The sequence below is a fragment of the Crocodylus siamensis genome, chromosome 13 (genome assembly GCF_052110815.1).
Source record: "Crocodylus siamensis isolate JL-2025a chromosome 13, ASM5211081v1, whole genome shotgun sequence".
NCBI classification, from domain to species: domain Eukaryota; kingdom Metazoa; phylum Chordata; order Crocodylia; family Crocodylidae; genus Crocodylus; species Crocodylus siamensis.
In genome coordinates this window covers 14,795,399-14,814,044 of record NC_143407.1, presented here as the reverse complement: position 1 = coordinate 14,814,044, position 18,646 = coordinate 14,795,399, and the positions used below count along the sequence as shown (strand labels likewise).

The 18,646-nt window shown below is 51.2% G+C and overlaps 1 protein-coding gene across 4 annotated transcripts in view; it reads right to left on the bottom strand.

Annotated features, from left to right (window-relative positions):
* The window catches only part of SYT2 (synaptotagmin 2), a 206,975-nt gene that overhangs the window by 62,997 nt on the left and 125,332 nt on the right, over window positions 1-18,646 (bottom strand). The window contains exon 1 of one of the 4 annotated variants that reach the window (XM_090025557.1): window positions 16,030-16,138. The exons of the other annotated variants lie outside the window; for them this stretch is intronic. The gene's annotated coding sequence lies outside the window, so the exon portion shown is untranslated. Of the gene's footprint in view, window positions 1-16,029; window positions 16,139-18,646 lie in introns of those variants that run through there. 4 annotated transcript variants of the gene reach the window in all.

Sequence of the window (18,646 nt, the reverse complement as noted above, 5' to 3'; positions counted from 1 at the left end):
CCTTAGACCAACACGGCTACAACCAACGCCCCAGCTCCCACAGGGGACTCAGACAAACGTACATCTGTGGGGGAAGATTTCCACCAGATCGTTGATGCAAAGGGACATGCATTTCCACACCCCTGCCCTGCTCTGATTTAATGCCAAGTTGTGTTCATTAAAGAGAACAGCAGTATGTATGCAGGAGCAATATCACTAATCCCCCTAGGGGGCCCTATTAGATAGAATGAGAAGGCTCATAATGGCCCTATGGAGGATGCTCAAATCCAAGCACGGGGAATTGAGGACTGGAGCTTCCATGTTCTATAAGCCGCTTATTTCACACTCATTCCCTCATCCAGTGGAAGGATAAATATGCTCTCTGGCTGACAAACTCTGCCCCCATTGCCTTGATGTCCCCCAAGCAATTATTCTGTGGGTCCCCCTGTGCCCTCTCGGAGGATTTGCTGCATTCAGGGCTTTGAAACTGATTGAAAAGTTAAGGATCTTTGGGAAAGCAGAAGGCGGAGAAACGACAGCAGCAAACAATACTTAATATATATTTGGGTTCACATTGAATTGGCTGCAGCATAAATCAGTCCGGCTGTCTCCTGTGAGTCACCAAGGGGTATTTAATGCAAACGACTGAGAGTCCTTTATAAACCATTCCAGACTGCCAAGTACAAAAACTCAAGGCTCGTTGTATTTAATTTTATGCATGAGTTTATTTTGACTCAGCACGACTGACAGCACCTCTCAGCAGTCTGAAGTACAGCAGGCCGGATCCTGCACTGGCAGGAAACCTTACACCTTCTGCGGGTGCAGTCCATTTCTAACAGTTTTGTCCACCATGGTCAGCATGAGAGGGCTGACATTAGGCACCTAAATCAAAGCAGGCGGACTGCGAGGGATGCTGAGCAAGCAATGCGGAGCGGGAGCCTTTGAGTCTCAACAGCACTTAGGGTTAGGCTGTGACATTAGGTACAGCCAGGAGATATGAATGCCACCATCTCAGGAGCAGCTCTGGGAGCTACAGCAACTCAAAGACACTTTTTGCTCCCAAGGGTGTTAATTTTTAGCTGCCCCCTTCCAGCTGTTCCAGATAACAAGAGGGGGTGGTGGAAATGGAGCTAGGACTCCTCCATTCCCTGCCCTTTCCCAGGTCCAGGGCAGAAGGTAGCCCTAATCACCCAAGTCTGAATAGTCCATGTAAGGAGAGTGCATCTCCTGCCTACAACCCACAGCATAAGTCACAATGCTTAGGACCTCCCAACTGAGACTGTGCCAAGCACCAAACATACCCAAATAACCCAGTGGACCCAGCACCTCACAGGTCCACAGCATGGGACAGTCACTGCTCAAAGAGCTCCAAGTCTAAGAGAAGAGAAACTGAGGCATGGAGAAGGGAAATGATTTGCCTGAGGATACTCAGCAGGGAAGCAAAAGACATGTCCATACTATCCCCCGCACGCCTGGGGCTCTCCCACGTTTTTCTGCTGTAGTTCGCTCAGCTGAACAGTGACACTGGGCTGCAACAGTTCCTTTTCTGGCTCTTGAGCAAAACCAGGAGGTTTGGATGTACAACACTACAGGGAAGGTTCACTAACAAGGAGAGAAAAATAACCTGGGCAAGATCCTCTGCTAGTGTCACTCACTGTAATTCATGGCAGTTGGTGGAGCTGTGATAATAAGCACCAGCAACAGAGCTGGGCTGCAAAGTTTTGGTTGCAGTTGAAACACTGGGACAAGGCAGGTGCTGGGTTTGCTGGATGGGAAAGAACAACGATTAGCATTTTCAAATTTAGGAGACAAAGGCAGGCCCCTAAATCAGCGTAGGTGGCAGCTGTTCTCAGAGGTGAGAAGTAGGAGAGAGCTGTCATGGTGTGACTAGATTTCCCAGTGAATTCCCACCTCCAAACCCCTGGTTTATTGACAGTTAAATTGCTTAAGAGCCTGCAACCCTGCCCTTGTGGGTTAGCAGCAGCCGGGGTAGAGAGCAGGCAGAGGGGAATGGGCGTGACTGAAAAACGCAGTTCTGCTGCAGTGCCTGGGATCTGCAGTAGGATTCACAAACTAGACCCTCCCTGCTTATTGCATCGGATGCAGTAGCTGTTCTCAGAGCACACCTCACCTCCCACACAAGACAGCCAGAGTGTGCATTAGCAGATTTCACACGCTAGCCCAGGAGCTTCAGCAGCTGCCTAAGATGTGCCAATACTGTATTCAAAACCTTCCTCTTCCTGATGGGATCTAAACCCATGCCCTAACTCTCTGGCCCTAGGATTGTCTAACCCAGGGACAGCCCATGAGCAGTTTCCATGTAGCTCCCTCTCCCACTGCCACCCCAGAGGAAGGGCTCAGGGGGTTGCACGCTACCTGTGCAGCAGAGGGTGGGGGTGCATACGGCTGATGCAACTGCCATGGCAGGGGGGCTGCATGGCACTGGTGGGGAGCTGCAAACAACTGGTGCAGCCTGCTGGGGGGGGCGAGGAGGGGGGGAGGAATCCAGGGGGCTGCCCCTGCAGACTGCACAACACACGGTCCTCAGCTGCACCAAAGCTGGACAGCACTGGTCTAAGCTAAATGTCCTGCTGCCCCCTTTTCCACACAGACTTAACTGTTCTTCACTGGGATGGTGAGAGCATGTGAATGACTGCACAGCCAGCGGTCAGGGAATCCACCTAAGAGGAGGGGGCCAAGGTTCCTTCTCCTGCTTCATCCCCACAGCCTTTCTGATTGGCAAGTTTGGGGGCTCCCCTTCAGTATGTTGGCTCCTGGGCAGCCCATTCTTTGGCACCTATATTTCCCCACGCACCGGGCATTTACTGTGGGTCTATGGACACCACTAGGTTAGAGGCTGGTAACCTACGGCTTGCGGGCTGGATCCAGCCTGGCACGGGGAGGTGTTTGGCGGTGAGGGGCCGTGCTGTTCTGCATTGCATTTGCTCTTTTTGCTCTGGAAGGTCACAAGTGCATGTTTCAGATGCATCTATTTATGGCTGTTAATAATAATGCATCACACTACACTGCACCTGCCCCTCTCACAGGGGGTTATTAAAGCACTTTGCAAACACTTGTTAAGTCTCTCAATACCCCACTCTACAGGGTGAAACAGAAGTGGAAAAGGAGGCTCCAGACAGGGAAGAGATGCACTCAGTTGTACAGAGGCAGGAGTCCTGGCTCTTGGTGCTTTGCCCTAACCACAACAACATGGTTCTCCCCAGTGGGAGCCAGAACCCAGGAGTCCTCAGCTCTAATCACTGGAAGATACTGCCTTGCAGCTGGAAATAGGACCCAGGTGTCCTGGGGCTCCTAATCTTTTGCTATAAGCACTAGCAACACTCCAAAGGATAAATACGGACACTTTCCAATGTACTGATTTTTTTTTGATACATATTCATAGTTCTGAACAGTATTTTTATGTGAATATATAAAACATAGGATAGAAAGGGGCTGTTTTCCCCAGACTGGATGGATAAATCACACAAAAGGCTCTCAGAGATCATTTCTGAGGAAGAAGACACCCAGAGCCAAGAAGCTGTTGGATGCTGGGGACAAGAAGGAGCTGCCCCTAGATCTCGCTGTGGAGGCAGCTGCATTGCTTGAATCTCCATAGAAAAATGCATGAAAATTTGAAAATAAACTGATTTCATTGCACATAGTGCTGGAAGGGCCCGAACAGAGGGTAACAATGACAATACAGGCTGGGACATCTTACAGGATAGAGCTGTGCTTGGGAAACAAATGTGCTTTTACAACAAAGGGAGCTTCTGAAAGCTCCTGGCATCATAGCTTTATAGGTATCAGTTCACCATAAGAGTGAGCTATAACTGATGGAGACTGCTCCCTATCGGTAGACAGAGACTGGCTACGTAATCTTGGGATGGATGAGAGGGCAATAAACTGCATGCTGGGCAGAGGAGGAAAAGTGAAAGAACAGTACAAGTGGTACTGGTATAATAAGAGGTATAAGACTTACTCCCAAAAAACCTTTGTCTGCCACTGATATAACTTGGCAATGATAAAAGGCACAGCAGCAGGCTGGTGGCTGACAAGATCATGCCTAGATGCTGTAAGGCTAGACCTCTGCCACATACTCTGTGAAAGTCTGAGGATAAGCAACTGGATGGATTGAAAAGCAGGCATGATTTTGCCGATGGCATGTGGTGCCTGGGTTCCCAGGGCAGCGTTAGGACTCATGGAGCTATTACATTTGGAACCTAAACCACAAGGGGCAGACGGATGTGTGCTCCTGTGCAGAGATACCCAAGCTGGCTCTGAACAGATCAGTGCCAGAGGCAGCATCTGCACATACCTGCACACGTGAACAGACTCAATATTGTCTGCAGAATGGGCAGGGGGAGTGAATTTTATCAACGAGGTCTTGCCCCAAACCAGCCAGAGATGGTGATGGAGCCAGAGACAAAAATGCTTCAGACAGCAAACATGCCTGAGGGGCAATTTAAGTGGGAAGGATTCCCCACTGGGGCAGCCCATGCACCTGCAGCAGTTACAGAATCGTGGGCCAATGCTGCTGATAGTGGCGCCTGTTATTGGGATGCCATCTTACTATCCGGGAGGGGTTCAGGGCAATGTTTGCAGCACCTTGAGGAGGTTGTGAAGAGACAGTGTACATTTTTTTACAAAATCAGATCATTCAGCTGGGGGACTGGATGGCTGCAGGAGGGATACAGCTACTGAAAAAGACAACAGAAATGGTCAATGCACCAGAACCACAGAACTCCTGGGAGATTAGATCATTTCTGGCTATGTAAGATGCCTCCCAAATATATCAACATTGATGAGTCCAGTGTCTACCCTCATACAGAAAACTACGAAGCAAGTTTAGAGAGGGTAGGAAAATAAGGCTTTTAAAGAAGCAAAAAAGCAATTGAGTAGCTCTAACCTGTTGGTACATTTTACTTGACAGGTACCTATGAATTAGCATGCAATGCTGCCCCTTTTAGGAGCAGGGGTAGTCATTTCATACCCTGGCAAAGGTAGGAAGAGGAAAATCCAAAGTATTTGCTTGCAGAACAAAGCTGAAAGGAGCTGCTTTCCAGCAGAAGAGGCTCCAGGCATCATTTGAGGGAGTTACTACATTTCAGGAGTTTCTGTTCAGAAAATAACTGTATCCTCATCTCAGGCCCTGGACCACAGTAAAGATCTTGGGACCAGTTTATTCCCCTGCTGACGGTAGCCAAGTTGCAGAGATGGGCTTCAGTCTAAGCAGCTTTCCTATATGACAGGGATTACGGAGTAGGAGAAAGATATGCAAATACAGACACAATGTTCAAGTTGCTTTTATATGTGTAAAAATACATAGGGTAAATTCTGTGTGTGAAGTCTTCCTAAATGATCTATTTTACCTACAGCAAATGCTCTGGAAACAAGAAAAAGGTACCATAAGATTTTGCACTTTTGCATCTGCGCAGCTGAACAGTAACAGCTCTGTGTGTATGAAAACAGAACAAACTGGAGTCGCATGGGCAACATCAAACAGCTCATTAAAAAGCAAAATGGGTGACCAAAACTTATTTGTGATGTGATGCCTGGCTTTCAATTGATGTGGAAATGGAAAGTGGTTGTTACGATTCAGAGCAGATGAGAAAGAGCTCTGCCACCCTGGAACTGGGCTCCAAAGTCCTGGCAATGGGAGTACATTGATTTTGCAGGGAAAAAATAAGGAGCTGTGCTTCATGGCAGCCACTACCTGTTCTCAATGACCAGCAATGGTGCACATGACCTGTGCTGTAAAAACAACTGAAGTGCTTGGTAACGTTCGCCACTTATGGTTTGCCTGAGGAGCTCATTTCAGATAATGGTCCACAATTTATTTCTGAGCATTTCAGATATTTCTACAGCAAAAATGTACTAAAATATATTAGGTTGCTATCTGTTCCCCAGCATGCACTTAGGAGGGAACAATCCCATGCAGTGGTACACGCTGGGGCTGACTGGCTGGGCAGCAGCTCTGCAGAAAAGGACCTGGGGTTACAGTGGACAATAAGCTGAATATGAGCCAGCAGTGTGCCCTTGTTGCCAAGAAGGCTAACAGCACCTTGGGCTGCATTAATAGGAGGGCTGCCAGCAGATCAAGGGAAGTGATTTTCCCCCTCTATTCAGCACTGGAAAGGCCACATCTGGAGTACTGTGTCCAGTTTTGGGCCCCCCACTACAGAAAGGATGTGAACAAATTAGAGAGAGTCCAGCAGAGGACAACAAAAATACTTAAGGGGCTGGAGCACATGATTTATGAGAAGAGACTGAGGGAATTGGGCTTATTTTGTGTAGAGAAGTGAAGACTGAGAGGGGATTTAATAGCACTCTTCAAGTACCTGAAGGGTAGTTCCAAAGAGGATGGAGCTGGTCTATTTTCAGTGGTGGCAGATGACAGACCACGGAGCAATGGTCTCAAGCTGCAGCAAGGGAAGTTTAAGTTACATATTAGAAAGAATTTTCCAACTAGTAGGTTAGTAAAACACTGGAACAGGTTACCCAGAGAGGCTGTGGAATCTCTATCCTGGGAGGTTTTTAAGACCCGGCTAGACAAAGCCTTGGCTGGGATGATGTACTTGGGGTGGTCCTGCTTTGAGCAGGGGGTTGGATTACATGACCTCCTGAGGTCCCTTCCAGCCCTAACTTCCTATGATTCTATCCAACAGGATGGCAGATCACTTTATGCAGACACCGAAACAGGATGGGAGAATGCTGCTGGATTACCCTGCATGTTTCCTCTTCACATATCATAGAATCATAGAAAGTTAGGGTTGGAAGGAACCTCAGGACGTCACATCTAGTCCAACCCCTGCTCAAAGCAGGACTATCCCCAACTAGATCATTGCAGCCAGGACTTTGTCTAGCCGGACCTTAAAAACCTGCAAGGATGGAGACTGCACCATCTCTCTGGGTAACCTGTTCCAGTGATTCATCACCCTCCTAGTGAGAAGCTTTTCTTAATATCCAACCTAAACCTCCCTTCCTGCAACTTGAGACCATTGCTCCTTGTTTTGTCATCTGCCACCACTGAGAACAGTCCAGCTCCATCCTCTTTTGAACGTCCCTTCAGACAGTTGAAGGCTGCTATTAAATCCCCCCTCAGTTTTCTCTTCTCTAGACTAAATAAGCCCAGTTCCCTCAGCCTCCCCCCAGAAGTTATGTGCCCCAGCCCCTGAACTGTTTTCATTGCTTTCTGGTGGACTCTCTCCAGTTTGTCCGCATCCCTTCTGTAGTGGGGGGCCTGAAAGTGGACACAGTACTCCAGATAGAGTGGAATAATCACTTCCCTCAACTCACTGGGAACACTCCAACTAATGCAGTCCAGTATACTGTTAGCCTTCTCAGCAACAAAGGCACACTGCTGATCCATATCCATCTTATTGTCCACTGTAACCCCCAGGTCCTTTTTTGCAGAGCTGCTGCTTAGCCAGTCAGCCCCCAAGCTGTAGCAGTGCATGGGACTGTTCTGTTCTAAGTGCAGGACTTTGCACTTGTCCACATTAAACCTCATGAGATTTCTTTTGGCTCAGTCCTCCAATTTGTCTAGGTCACGCTGAATCCTAAAACTAGCCTCCAGTATACCTACTACACCCCACAGCTTGATGTCATCTGTGAACTTGCTGAGGAAGCACTCCATGCCATCTTCCAGATCGTTAATGAATATATTGAACAAAAGTGCCCCCAGGATCAACTTCTGGGACAGTCCACTTGATACTGGCTGCCAGCTAGACATTGAACCATTGATTACTACCTGTTGAGCCCAACACTCCAGCCAGCTTTCTATCCACCTTGCAGTCTGTTCATCCAACCCATACTTTCTCAGCTTGCTTGCAAGAATGCTGCAGGAGATGGTATCAAAAGCCTTGCTAAAGTCAAGGTATATTATGCCCACTGCTTTCCCCGCATCCACAGAGCTAGTTATCTCATCACAGAAGGCAGTCAGCTTGGTCAGGCATGACTTGCCCCTGGTGAATCCATGCTGACTTTCTTGTCCTCCAAGTGCTTAGAAATGGATTCCTTGGGGATTCCTGCTCCATAATTTTTCTGGGAACTGAGGTGAGGCTGACTGGTCTGTAGTTCCCTGGATCCTCCTTCTTCCCTTTCTTAAAGATGGGTGCTATATTTACCCTTTTCCAATCGTCTGGGATCTCCCCCGATTGCCATGAATTTTCAAAGATAATGGCCAGTGGCTCTGCAACTACATCAGCCAACTCCCTCAACACTGTTGGGTGCATCCCATTCAGCCCCACGTACATGTCCAGCTTTTCTAAATAGTTTCTAACCTGTTTTTTCACCACTGTTGGCTGCTCACCTTCTCCCCAAACTGAGCTGCTAAGTGCAGTAGTCTGGGAGCTGACCTTGCCTGTGAAGACCAAGTTAAAAAAGGCATTGAGTGCTTCAGCTTTTCCTCATCATCTGTCACTAGGTTGCCTTCCCCATTCAGTAAAGGGCCCACGCTTTCCCTGACCTTCCTCTTGTTGCTGACATCCTTGTAGAAACCTTTCTTGTTACCCTTCCTATCCCTTGCTAACTGCAACTCCAGTTGCACTTCGGCCTTCCTGATGTCATCCCTGCCTGCCTGGGCAATACTCCTCCCTAGTTGTTTGTCCAAGCTTCCACTTCTTGTAAGCTTCCTTTTTGTGTTTCAGCTCACCAAAGTGTTCTTTGCTAAACCAAGCTAGTCGCTTGCCACATTTCCTATTGTTCCTGCACACCAGGATGGTTCGTTCCTGTGCCCTCAGTAAGGTTTCTTTAAAAACCAACCAGCTCTCCTAGACTGCCTTCCCCCTCAGCCTGGCCTCCAAGGGGATCCTGCCCATCGGTTCCCTGCTGTCTGCTTTTCTAAAGTCCGGGACCCTTACTTTGCTGCTCTCCTTCCTTCCTTTCCTCAGGATCCTGAACTCAGTCATCTCAAGGCCACTGCTGCCCGAGTTGTCATCCACTTCTACATCCCCCACCAACTCTTCTCTGCCTCTGAGCAGCAGATCAAGAAGAGCACAGCCCCTAGTTTGGTCTCTCCAACACTTGCACCAGGAAGTTGTCCCCAACACTCTCCAAAACGTTCCTGGATTGCCTGCGCACCGCTGTATTGTCCTGCCAGCAGATGTCAGGGTGACTGAAGTCCCCCATGAGAACCAGGGCCTGTGATCAGGAAACTGCCGCTGTCTCAAGAAAGCCTCATCTACCTCATCCTCCTGGTCTATAGCAGACCCCCACCGCTCTCCCCTCTGACCTTAACCCAAAGACTTTCAACAGGCCTATCTCCATTTTCATACTGGAGTACTGAGCAATCATACAGCTCTTCTACATTAAATGCAAATATGGGTCTACCACTCTGATTGCTGCTAGGAAGTCTCCCCCAGAGTTGTTTTTAAGAGATCAGTCTCATCCTAGATTTGACTTTTTGAGCCTAGATTAACCAGAGTGTTTGTGGAAGAAAAAGGAAATAGTGAAAAATGCACAACATACACACCCAGATCTCTCTGTATGGGGCAGGTACTGCTGGTATGTGATTGGAAGAAAGGGAACATTGGGAAAATAAGTGGTAAAACAGATATTGAGACCAGCACCACAATGAGTACAAGATGTGGATAGACAACACTTACTATGAAATAAATTGACTTTATAGTAGTATGACGGTTGGAGTGTTGCTGTAGCCTTTAGGGTCTGGGAAATATCTGAGAAGCCAGGGCTTCTGGTGATTTCTTTTACCAGATCGTTTCTCTTAACTGTACAGCTGGTCCAATACAAAATATCAACATGAAAACCTACCTTGCTTCTGGTATTTACTTTATACTGAAAGTGGAGCAGACAGAGACAATGCATAGCTTTGCACCTGTGTAAGTCACAGCTCTGAAATGAAGTCACTCTACAGTAAGTTAGGAACAACTCTACACTAATGAAAGCTACACTGGGCACGTCTACAGTAGATGCTATGGCACAATAGCAATGAGTTACTGCACCTTAGCTCATTGCTATTGTGTGATAGTGTCTAGAAAGAACCGTGTGGCGATGGTTAAACACGTACTAAACGACTGTGCAGCAAGCCACTCGTGTAGACACAGGCTCCTGTGTGTGGGTCAGGGGTTCGCTCTCTAGTTCAACTCATGCGGGGCTAGCCATTTGCTCGATGCCATCTAATGGTCAGACTTTGTAACAGCATCTATTGTGGACGGCTTTAGAGAGCCGAAGTCCTGTATCTGCTCTTAACGACAAAGTAAATTAGCTGTGGATCAAACTCTGAAAAATTACTCAGCAATAATTGTGCTATGTGTCTGTTCCCAGAAACAAAATGAAAGATCAAGAGGGGTAGCATTGCTTGACTGTTAGCAAAAAAAAGCTCAAGGCAGTTACTGGATGTGGCCCTGAACATAGTAAAAATGATTCCAGTTTTCATTGGCCATAAGGAGGAGGAAGTGGCACTAGGACAAGGCAAATGAGAGTGTTCCTGCTGGGATGACCCTACCAGTAAGGAGAAGGAACGTGTCAGGAGTCAGTCTCTCTCCGTGATGAGCAATGCTGAGCTCAGCACCTTTGCCCTTAGGATCATAGGAAGAAGGACTGGAAGGGACCTGCAAGATCTTCGAGTCTGGTCCCCTGCCATGGACAGGAGGTAATTGGGCTCAACGAGGTGCACCACCTCTGCTGGGAATGTGCTCCAGATCCTAAATACCCTTATGGAAAAGAAGTTTTTCCTTATGTCTAGCATAATTTTTTCCTCAAGTAGCTTGTGCCCATTAAACCTCGTCCCCCTGAGGGATGCCTTTCTGAAGAGTTGCTCCCCTAGATCTTGGTGTTCATCCCTGACATACTTGTAGGTGGCTATCAAGTCACCTCTCAGTCTTCTCTTATGCAGACTGAATAAACCCAGTTCCCGGAGTCTCTCCTCATAGGGCCTGCCCTCCAGGCCCCTGATTGTATGGGTAGCCCTTCTCTGTACCCTTTCCAGCTTATCCACATCCTTCCTGAAGTGTGGTGGCCAGAACTGGATACAGTACTACAGCTGAGGCCTTGCCAACACTGAATAGAGGAGGAAAAGCACCTCCTTGCATCTGTTTGGTAACACATCAGCTGATACACACCAGAGTTTTATTTTCGCTGCTGGCGACTTCGTCGCACTGACTCATATTCATTCTCTCATCGATTGTCACCCCCAGGTTCCTTTCAGGTCCCTTCTCCCACAGAATCAAGTTTGTAATAAACCCCCCCCCAAAAATAGACCTTATTTAAGGGTTTTGCAAGGAGGACTGTGGCATGTTCAGAAAAACTGTGCCATCACTGTAAATGGGAAGTGCTTGCTTATTTCTTGCTTTCAGGCTGGGCAGACATCCGATCAGTTCCCTGCTGTTAACTCTGAGTTCTGGTTTAAGAAGTTCTGGCAACAAAGTCTCTCTGTTAGTGTGTTTATGTTGTGGGTGTCGGAGCTAGTGGGCATGTCTACACATTCACTAATGCACCATAGTTATTGCGCATTAAGTTTAGTACCTGTGGGTGTCTATACACGTGCTCCAGGGTGGAGGGGCGGGTGCTTTAATTATATGAATAATTGACCACAGGATGAACATGCGCCGGCAGTGTGATGCTGTAGCCTGCATCAACTGATACAACTCCAGCAAAACCGAAAAAGTTATTCTCCCACTCTACTCAGCACTGCGGAGACCGCAGCTGGCACACTGTATCCATTTCTGGGCGCTGCATTTTAACAAGGATGTGATAAAGCTTGAGAGAGTCCAGAGAAGGGCCACCTGTATGATCAGAGACTTGTGTGGCAAGCCACGTGAGGAAAAGCTGGGGGATCTGGGACTCTTCAACCTGAAAAAGAGAAGGTTAAGAGGGGACTTGGTAGCAGCTTACCACTACATCAGAGGCGTACATCAAGGGCTCAATGAACAACTGTTCACCAGGGCACCCTTGGGGAAAACCAGGAGTAATGGCCACAAACTCCTGGAAGATCATTTCAGGTGCAACATTAGGAAAAACTACTTCCAAACTAGGATGTCCAGATTGTGGAACAAGCTCCCTCCCGAGGTGGTACAATTGCCTATCCTGGAAATCTTCAAGAGGAGACTGGACGGGCACCTTGCTGGGGGTCACCTGACCCCAGTTATCTTTCCTGCTTGGTGCAGGGGGCTGGACCCGATGATCTTCCAAGGTCCTTTCTGGCCCCTTACAACCTATGAATCTATGAGAAGCAAAGAGCAGGAAGGGCACTGTCCTAACAGGGAGATGATCTGCCCTCCACATGAGGATGAATGCTGGCAACAGTGATGTGAACTAAAGGATCAAGCTGACCCCACTGAAATCAGTGGGAGTTTCGCCCATAATTTTAAAGGGAACAGAATCAGACCCTAAAAGCCTGATCATGACATAAAAGCCAGATTCCTACTTAGATTCCTCCACAAACATCCCAGTGACATTAGAGGAATGTGGAATCTGGACTCAGGTGAATTTTTGACTCCACATGTATACACTGGCCCTAGGGCTACCATGAAAAACACAACTCAGATGGCTCTGATACCCTTACACCTCTCCCAAATGTCTCGTCTCACAAAGCTGCCTGGAAATCCTAGGAGATGAGGGTATAAGCTCTTGATCTCTATAAGATATTCTGCTTCTAAACTCCTCTGCTGTTGGAGCACAGGTTGTGGCTCCCAGCTGAAATACAGAAGTCCAGAGGCCTGGCAAAATGAAAATAACCATATGAGGGGAAAGGGAGTGACCCCCAAATCTTTGGAGCTTTGGTCTGAGGGTGGAGGAGGAGAGGCCAGGTGATCTCAAGAGGCAGTGCATCTAGTGATTTGAATAACAGGCTGAGTTAGCAATGTGGGAACAAGTCATCCCCTTCCCTGCAACTCAGCTGCTCCATGTATCAACAGAGCCATGACACTCACCTGCCCCCCAAGGGCAGCTAGAGGGCTGTCCATGTTTTGTTGACCAGATTTAGCAATGTGCCAGTACTATGTTCTGGATCCCAGTGAGCAGCGGACAGCAGACTTCAGCTGGAAACACATGCTGAAGTGCCCTATCTCCCAGTGCCCATGCCCCCTGGTTTTGCACTACTGCAAAGGGATGACAGTCCGTGGAGAAGCACTGTCCTGTGCTCCTGACTCTGGATGGATGTGCACGGAGGCTCTTTCCCTTTGCAGTCAGTTTCTTTGCTCTCCATCTCTGCAGTGCTCTGGGTAAAGCAGCAGCTCTGAGCAGAGCCTCTCGGGTTTCAGGTGCCCTGCATGCTTTCTAGCTGTGGATTGCTGGACATGATCCAGGTACAGCACTTACACTTAGTCATGTCATTGAACAGTGCAAAGCCTGCACTACCATATGGACTAAGCCGCAGCATTTGGTTCTGATCCAGATTCAAGCACATCAGACATGGGTGTATTCAAGCTGGACGAACATATTTAGCTGGATATATCCCAAAGCCAGTAGTCAGCTGCAAGATCCCAATGCAGACTTGGATTCCAGCGCTCTCTTGTCCCCTCCCTGCATACCCCCAGTACACATGTCCTGCTAAGCTGCCTTTGTCCTCGTCCCATGCGTGTCTGAATCGACTCCCCATTGACCATGTGCACAACTTGCCACAGCCAGCCTGTGTATCCAGGTCTGATCCCAGCTCAACCAGAAGCAGTCATGCCATGCTGGGAGAGTTTACAACAAGCTCCTTTCACCCTGTGACTTAGAAGGTCCTTGGGCTGTGTGACCCCCATGGAACACGGGTGCTGGCCCAGCAAAGGCTTTTGTCTGCCTCCTAATGCCCCACTGCACACCAGTCTAGCAGTGACAGCAGCAAAGGGCTGTTCCTGGAAAGAAGCTGCAGGATCTGAACAGGCAGCGCGTTACAGACACCCAGGGAAAGACTGCAGCACTCTGCTAAAGCACAGATTCTGCTCACACCCTCCAAATAATTCTCTGCTGCAACCAGAGGTCAGCATGTCTGCAGCACAGGATCTGCTTTGAAATCACTTGGCAGATTTACATAAGGATCTACATTCAACTCCCTCATGTACTGATGCTCAGTACCATCTTGCTGCATGCCTGAGCTCACCCCCCTGGTACGCATGTCCTGCTAGCTTTCTTTGTCCTCATTCTGGTACCTGCCCAAGTCTGTTCCCCACTGACCACATGTACTTGAGCTGACAAGCTGCCACAGCCTGACCGTGCACCTGAGCCTGAACCCTGCTCACCCAGCAGCACAGCCACGCTTCTCCATGCCATGCAGGCCTGAGGGTATCCCCACTCTTCTCCTAGCCCCTTCCTTGGACCCCAGCCCATAGTACCCAGATGGAGCAAAGAGCTGGTGGAAAATTGCCCTTTCCATCCCAAAGGACATTGTCAGTTAACTCTCTAATCTGTGTGTGGAATGGAAAGTCCCAAGCCCCCTGCATTTGGAAATGCTTCCATGAAATGCTTTTAAACTGCAGATGAAGATGAAACACTTTTGTGTTTCCCAAGCCAAGTATTTGGTTTCTGGTCAGCTCATCATTAACGTATGCGCCCTCCCTGGGCTGCTGCAGTGCTTCGCAGGAGCTATATCAGCTCTCTGCGCTGCATGATACAGAGCTGCGTGGAGATAGCGATCTCAGCTACCTGAAGCAGTGCAGATACATCAGCACTGCAAAATGGTCTGGCTAATTTACACAGCAGAGAAGTAGAGAGTACAGCATGTGGCTCTACTGAGCTGGCTCATACAGAGCTAGCTGGGGCATGTCTACAGTGCATAGCACTGCATTGTGCTATATAAACCTATATTCTCCTCTGTGGGCAAGAGTCCTGGGAAGACTACATCGTATCAGTTCAACCAGAGGGGAAACTGAGATGTATTGTGAGACTTAGTTCAGCTAGGGAGCCTGGTCTCCCATGCAGAACAGAGAAGAGTTGCTTGGATTTCAGCTACCCTGAGGTACCGCCAGCAACTCAGGTGTCAAACTGAAAAGAAAATGTACCGTTTCAGTTTGAAAAGACATAGTTTGATGAGCTTCACCAGACCTGCAACAATGTACAGGGTTTAGAAATGGAAAGTTGAATCATTTTGGCGACACTGAAATGTGCTTGAGAAAAGTCCTGACTTTGCAGCTAACACAGGTTCTCGAACAAGTTGCTGAGCAGCTCTGGTTCAAAGCCTGAACCTCTGCCCCTGTGATGCACAAAAGCAATGTGCAAAGCTTACACCAACTGTACGGAAAAACACTTTCCACACAAGCTCTGAGACTCTCCTGTTCACCTCCCAGGCTCCACACTGCCTCTGCAACCCAATGCTGATGTTAAAAGGATCCCCCCACAACACCGTCCCAGTTTCAATGGGATAAAGGACTTTTTTGCATTTCCTGTCCTGAACTGCTAGGTAAAGTTCCTGCACCTGGCTGTAAAGTGGTGCTTCCCACCCCAGAGGTGGCTGCACAGCAGTGGCAGAGGATGTGATGAGTCTGGCAGTGAGGGATTCCCAAAGCAGGCGGGGGGCAGCGCCCACCCTCTTTTCAGGTGCATGTCTAAACCTGCCAGGGGGTAAACTGGGCCAGGGTTTCGGACATCAGGCTTCTGGGAGAGCACACTGGTATCTTTTGAGGGAAATCACAGAACAACAGACATGAAATGACTTGTTGTGAACAGAATGATAATAATACAGTCCTCCCCTCCCCACCCCCCCATTAGCAGGGGAAGATCAAACCGTGTCCCCAGAGCTCCAGGGCAGCGCTGCAGCCACTAGACCGCAAATGTCTCCACCACTGCTTTGTGGCACTGCGCCTGGCCACACAGCTGGGGAGCGCGGGCCGGAGCTGGTGGCATGGGGGCTCGCAGCGAGGTGCCAGCCCCGGCTCTGCTGCTTAGAAGCTGCCGCGAGGTTAAACGGCGGGCAGGGATCTGCCTGGGGTCGTGCTGAGCGGCACGAGGCGGGCGCGCGGCACCCACGGGCCCTGTGGCGAGGGGCAGCGGCCCAGGGCCCCGCGAGCGCCGGCACCGGCCCTGCCACCGCCTCCCCGCCCGCCCTTGGGCGCCTCACTTAGCCGCCGCCGCCGCTCCCCCGCGCTCCCGGCCGCCGCCGCCGCCGCTTACCGCGCGGGGAGCCGCCGCCGCCGCCGCCGCCGCCCCGGCCCGGCCCGGCCCGGCCCGCCGCGATTGTCACGCCGCCCGCATCCGCCGCACGCGGCCGCGGCCGCCCGGGAGCCTGCGGCCCGGGCCGGGGCGGCGCCGGGGGCGGGGGCGGGACCCAGCTCCGCCGCCCGCGGCCGCGAGCCCCGGGAGCCGCGCCGCGCGCGTGCCGGCCCCGCCGTGGGTCAGCGCGTGCGTGGGCGCGTGCCTGGGCATGGTGCAGGGTGGCACTGGCCGGGGGGGTGCATGGCACCAGCCCTTGAGTGTGTAAGCACGTGCGTGTGTGTGCGCGTGCCTGGGCATGGTGCAGGGTGGCATTGACCGGGGGGGTGCATGGCACCAGCCCTTCAGTGTGTAAGCACGTGCGTGTGTGTGTGCGCGTGCCTGGGCATGGTGCAGGGTGGCACTGGCCGGGGGGGTGCATGGCACCAGCCCTTGAGTGTGTAAGCACGTGTGTGTGTGCGCGTGCCTGGGCATGGTGCAGGGTGGCACTGGCCGGGGGGGTGCATGGCACCAGTCCTTGAGTGTGTAAGCACGTGCGTGTGTGTGTGCGCGTGCCTGGGCATGGTGCAGGGTGGCACTGGCCGGGGGGGTGCATGGCACCAGCCCTTGAGTGTGTAAGCACGTGTGTGTGTGCGCGTGCCTGGGCATGGTGCAGGGTGGCACTGGCCGGGGGGGTGCATGGCACCAGTCCTTGAGTGTGTAAGCACGTGCGTGTGTGTGTGCGCGTGCCTGGGCATGGTGCGGGGTGGCATTGGCCGGGGGGGTGCATGGCACCAGTCCTTGAGTGTGTAAGCACGTGTGTGTGCGCGCGTGCCTGGGCATGGTGCGGGGTGGCATTGGCCGGGGGGGTGCATGGCACCAGCCCTTGAGTGTGTAAGCACGTGTGTGTGTGCGCGTGCCTGGGCATGGTGCGGGGTGGCACTGGCCGGGGGGGTGCATGGCACCAGTCCTTGAGTGTGTAAGCACGTGTGTGTGCGCGCGTGCCTGGGCATGGTGCGGGGTGGCATTGGCCGGGGGGGTGCATGGCACCAGCCCTTGAGTGTGTAAGCACGTGCTGATGACACTAAGATGTGGGGGGATGTGGGTGCACTAGAAGGGTGCAATAGGCTACAAGCTGACCTTGACAGATTGCAACGGTGGGCGGATGAGAATAGGATGGGGTTTAACACTGATAAGTGCAAGGTGTTGCACATGGGGAGGAAGAACCGGCACCACGCTTACAGGTTGGGGAACTCCCCTCTTGCCAGCACGGAGACGGAAAAGGATCTTGGAGTCGTCATTGACTCCACGATGAACATGGGCCAGCAGTGTGGGGAGGCAGTCAAGAAGGCCAACCGTACCCTGTCATGCATCCACAGATGCAGCTCGAGCAGGTCCAGGGAGGTGATCCTCCCCCTCTATGCGGCACTGGTCAGGCCGCAGCTGGAGTACTGCGTCCAGTTCTGGGTGCCACACTTCAAGAGGGACGTGGACGATATGGAAAGAGTCCAGAGGAGGGCCACTCGTATGATCAGGGGTCAGCAGGGCAGGCCTTATGAGGAGAGGCTACGGGACCTGAACCTGTTTAGCCTCCACAAGAGAAGGTTAAGGGGGAACCTTGTGGCCTGCTACAAACTGGTCAGGGGGGATCAGCAGGTATTGGGGGAGTCCCTGTTCCCCCGTGCGCTGCCAGGAGTGACCAGGAATAACGGTCACAAACTGGCGGAGGGTAAGTTTAGATTAGATATTAGGAGGCGCTACTTCACAGTCAGGGCGGCTAGGGCCTGGAACCAGCTTCCAGGGGAAGTGGTGCAGGCTCCTAGCCTGGGGATTTTTAAAAGGAAGTTAGATGAGCACCTTGCCGGGGTCATCTGACCCCGGTGCTCTTTCCTGCTAAGGCAGGGGGTCGGACTAGATGATCTACCTAGGTCCCTTCCGACTCTAGCTACTATGAAACTATGAAACTATGTGTGCGCGTGCCTGGGCATGGTGCAGGGTGGCATTGACCGGGGGGGTGCATGGCACCAGCCCTTGAGTGTGTAAGCACGTGTGTGTGCGCGCGTGCCTGGGCATGGTGCAGGGTTGGCCGGGGGGGTGCATGGCACCAGCCCTTGAGTGTGTAAGCACGTGCATGTGTGCGCGTGCCTGGGCATGGTGCAGGGTGGCATTGACCGGGGGGGTGCATGGCACCAGCCCTTGAGTGTGTAAGCACGTGTGTGTGGATGCGTGCCTGGGCATGGTGCAGGGTGGCATTGGCCGGGGGGGTGCATGGCACCAGCCCTTGAGTGTGTAAGCACGTGCGTGTGTGTGTGCGTGCCTGGGCATGGTGCAGGGTGGCATTGGCCGGGGGGGTGCATGGCACCAGCCCTTGAGTGTGTAAGCACGTGCGTGTGTGTGTGCGTGCCTGGGCATGGTGCAGGGTGGCATTGGCCGGGGGGGTGCATGGCACCAGCCCTTGAGTGTGTAAGCACGTGCGTGTGTGTGTGTGCGTGCCTGGGTATGGTGCAGGGTGTCCCTGGCCTCGTGTGTGTGTACTAATGCTAGCTGTGAGTGTGCCGGTGTCGCGCGTGCAGGCTGATGTCAGGGTGCCAGGGTGTCT